The sequence below is a fragment of the Neovison vison genome, chromosome 7, assembly GCF_020171115.1.
Source record: "Neovison vison isolate M4711 chromosome 7, ASM_NN_V1, whole genome shotgun sequence".
Lineage (NCBI taxonomy): Eukaryota > Metazoa > Chordata > Mammalia > Carnivora > Mustelidae > Neogale > Neogale vison.
In genome coordinates this window covers 34,165,098-34,169,758 of record NC_058097.1, presented here as the reverse complement: position 1 = coordinate 34,169,758, position 4,661 = coordinate 34,165,098, and positions in this window count along the sequence as shown.

Below are 4,661 nucleotides of genomic sequence, written 5' to 3'. Positions count from 1 at the left end.
GACTGTCCCAGTGGATCCAATATAATCACAAGGGTCTTTAAACAGGAAAGAGGCAAGCAGAAGAGTCAGAGAGAAGGACATGTGAGGACAGAAACAGAGATCAGGGTGGTGCTGGGAAAGAGCCCGGAGCCAGGAAATGCCAGGTGGCCTCCAGAAAGCTGAAAAGGCAGTAGAACAGATTCTCCCCTGGAGCCTCCAGAAGGAACCAGCCCTGCCGACACCTTGGCGTGAGCCCATTGAAACTGATTTTAGGCTTTTGACCTCCAAAACTGGAAGAAGATCCACTTGTGTTGTTTGAAGCCATTGACGTTACAGTCATTTGCTACAACAGCACTAGGAAGCTCGTACAGACACAAAAGGAAGTGTAAGCCCTCAGTCAATAAAGATGGAAAGAGAAGTGAGAGCCTACGGAGGACAGCGCCCTTTCAAACATCACAGAACATCTGGAAACAAAGCAAAAAATGTCCCTGGGCCAATCTGCCAACAAAGTGAAGGCAGAAGACTGTCTGCCTGGTTTAGTCATGTTGAAATGGAAGAGGCCATCAAAGCTGCGTGTTTGCATGCATAGCCTTTTTGGCCCTCGAGAAAGAGCAAATGCCTGTCTGCTAATATTTTAGTGAGACTGGCCCCACACATCTGAACAACTGATTCTTCGTAACTGTCTCTTTGGTAGTCAATAAGAAATCGCTTCTTGCAGTTCTTCTCTTAATCAACAGAAACGCTGATAAACCCAGCTGACTTTCCAACACGTGAGATGTGCGTTCATAGACACATTTCTCCTCTTTCTTGTTCTTTCTTTTAATAAAAATGTGGCTCTCAAAGACACCCAGAGAAGAGCACCCAGGCTTACAACATCACCGCTTTAATGAGCCAAGAATTCTATTTTTTCCCTATTACACAGAACAATAATTCTTAACAGCTTAAACTTTCAAAGCACTTCACAAGCATTTAATTAATCCTCTCCACTGCCAAAGAGAAGGAAACTGATATTCATAGTATCTCATCCTGACACCCTTTAATTTGGCAAGACTTCCGCTGGCTTTGAAAAAGTGTCTGTACCACGAAGGTTATTTGGGCCACTGTTGCTTAATCGGTCCTTCTTACCTAATGAAACCTGCTAATCGGAGCGGTTTAAATTGCCATTTCATCAGGGCTAGATGGGGCAGGGGTGGGGGCTGCTCGGAACCTGGAAGAGAAATGGCAGTGATTCCCTCAGAGAAATGACAAAGCTCATCTGTGCCGAACCTGCGAGATGGGGCTCGTGATTAAGGCCGATTGCCATTTGCTTCAGAGCCTGATTCACTCCGTGGAACTGGGGCACGATGTGTATCGTGAGGCCCTTCTCAGACCTCTCTTGAGGCCCAGAGGGAACCAGCGGCTGAATTTCACTGTGTTCTTTGCTCAGCCTCTGGGATGCGTGGGAAGCCCCAGGAAGCCCTACTTTTCTCTCTGTTAGGCCCGCTTCCTGCCAAAGGTGTCACGAATAGAGACCAGCCATGCCACCTCGCAGACCAAACCGGACTCCGCCAGTTCCGGGCCCCCCAGGCCTTTCCCCTCCTCAGCCTCCCACCAGGCCTGCTCCATTTACTGCATTTTGGACTAGCTGATCTCTTGCACTCCATTACGTCAGTGGTGCAGGGGCCAGAATAATGTCAAAGCCTATTTTCAATTCAAGGAAACAAAATTCAAGGGATGCTGAGTGCCTGCTGTGTGCCATGCATTGTGGGATCCTGGCTAGATAAGGTCCTAAGACCTCAAGAACCTTGATTTTAAGTAAAATAAATAGCCAAATAACTATAATACAATAATGGAGGTGCCAACAAGCTATTGCTGAGAGAAAAGGGCATGAAGAGAAGGAATAGAGAAGGGGAAATAGCATTTGTGGGGATGGGGAGGAATCAGCATCAGGTTTTTGACAGGGCTGGTCTTTAATGTGGCCCTTCAAGGATGTGATTTTAATAAGCATAATGGGAAAGTATCATAAGATATAAATATATCTATGGTCTTTGTCCCTGACAGAAGTGCCTGTGTTCCAGACCCTTCCATTCCTCACCCTATGTACCTCTCCATCTGGTTGTTCTTTTGTATCCTTTATAATATCCTTTATAATAATAAGCTGGGAACAGTAAGTAGGGCACTTTCCTGAGTTCTGTGAGCCATTTGAGTAAGTTGTTGAACCTGAAAAGAGGAGTTCTGGGAACCCCCTACTTTGCAACCAAGTCAGATAGAAGTGTGGGTACCTTGGCACCCATTTCTTGCAACTGGTATCTTAATTGAGGGCATTCTTGTGGGACTGAGCCCTTAAACCTATGGAGTCTGATGCTGGCTCCAGGTACTTAGTGCCAGCATTGAATGAATTGTAGGACATTCAGTCAGTGTCTCGAGAGCTGAACTGGTTGTTGGTGTGGAAAAATCCCACACGTTTGGTGTCTGAAGTATTGTCAGTAAAAACAAGTTAGAGGAGATATTCCAGACCAAGGGACTGGGAAATGTGCAGGGTATGGGGTGTGGGTTGGGGAGAACAGAAACCTACAGTTTGTCTGGGCCCTCAAAGAGGTACATCTGGACAGCAAGGCTGAACCAGAATGTTCAGGTTTATGGACAATAAACACCTATTGATGTGTTGCGCCAATTTATTCTCGTACCATTGTCAGAATATTCTCCAGATCCGCGTAGCATCCATATTCTTCTTTACTTCACATCATTCTTAAATCAATTCACCGTTAACGTAAATTTTTTAAGATTTTATTTCTAATTAATGTCTATCCCCAATATGGGGCTTGAACTCACAACCCCAAGTTCAAGAGTCACATGCTTTACTGACATTTACCTATGTAAATGTAATGAACACTCTGTATCAGGGGTCAGCAAGTGTCCTCACAGACCAAATCTATCCCATCATCTGTTTTTGTATAGCCCACTGGCTAAGAATAGTTTTTAAATTTTTAAATGGTTAGGGGGAAAAAAATCAAAAGAAGAATATTACAGGACAAGTAAAAACTGTATGAAATCCAAATTTTAGTGCCCATTGATAAAGTTTTTCTTCAGACATAGCCATACCCATTTATTCACTTGTGGTCTATGGTTGCCTTTGTGCTATAATAGCTGAGTTGAATAGTTGTGACATAGACCATATGTGACTCCTTTAGTCTAAAATATTTACTATCTAGCCCTGTATGGAAAATGTTTGTCAACCTCAGATACAGAGTAAATGCATTAACATATACAGTTGGAAGTCTCGACTATAAATGAAAAGCAATGGGAACAAATCTTTTTTTTTTTTAAAGATTTTATTTATTTATTTGACAGAGAGCACACGTAGGCAGAGCAGCAGGCAGAGGGAGAGGGAGAGGCAGGTTCTCCTCTGAGCAGGACTTGAGCCCGATGCAGGACTTGATCCCAGGACCCTGGGATTATGACCTGAGCCAGTAGCTTAACTTACTGAGCCACCCAGGTGCCCCAGAACAAACTATTTTAAAATAAAAGTAACACCAGCGGTACACACTCAAGTAATGCCTTGGGAAAACAGTGATTTGCTGAGCACCTGCTCTGAGGCAGGCACTTTTAGCTAAGCACGTTTATATGGGCTGATAACAGCTACAACGCAGCCCATGATTTAAGATGAACCCAGCTAAGTACTTTACATGTACATATTATTTCATTTAATCATCAAGACACTTCAATGGAAACCGTGCTGTTTCCCTTTTGGAGATGAGAAAACAGGCTCCCAGAGGTGAAACAACTTTCCCAGGGTCACAGCCACAGTGACACATGCAAGATTTCATCTCAGGTCTTGGGATTTCAAGGCTATTACAGGTTTAACATCAAAGCCCATCACTTCACATACCGTGAGACCAGCAATGCTAAGCTGGAGAGTCCATTCCTTTGTAACCAAGAGGAGCCCTTGAAAGTTTCTGAGCAGGGAGGGTGAGATCTTCAGAGCCCTTGGCGTACTAGCATGGTCTGGCCATGCTGAGCAGGAAGGACTGGACTGGGTACCCCAGAGACAGATCAATTTGTAGGTTCTTATAGTCAGTTAGTGATGCTGCAGTGGGGGTCAAATCCAAAGGGCTTAGTGGCGAACTGGACATTTGAAATGAGAGAGAGGGAGAGGTCAACGTACCCCAGGTTTTGACTATCAGGGATTGGGGGAGGATGAGCAGAGGGCAGGAGAGGGCGCTAAATGTAGACAGGAGCTAAATGCAAGCTGAGTGGCCAGTGAGGTGTCCAGTTGGAGAAATGCAGCAAACAGGAGGAAATTTGGGAATGGAACCTGAGGGAGTAGTATGCTTGGGTTATCATCTTCCTAGAGGAGATGGTTAAAATCATGGGAGCCAATGAGCTGTTCAGGGCAAGAGGATAGATGTGTCTTTTCCAACAAAGGTGGAGGAAAGGCAGTTGACTCAGTCGGTTAAGCGACCAATTCTTGGTTTTGGCTCAGGTCATGATCTCAGGGGTGTGAGATCGAGTCCTGCATCAGGCTCCACAGTCAGCATGGAGTCTGTTTGACATTCTCTCTCTCTCTCTCTCCCCCTCTGCCTCCTTCCTCCATTCTCTCTCTTAAACAAATAAATCTTTTAAAAAAGAAAAGGCGTTTGTTTTCCTTCTTGTCCTCTTTTTTGGATCACTTGCTCTAGGGGCTCCAGTCACTCTGGCATGAG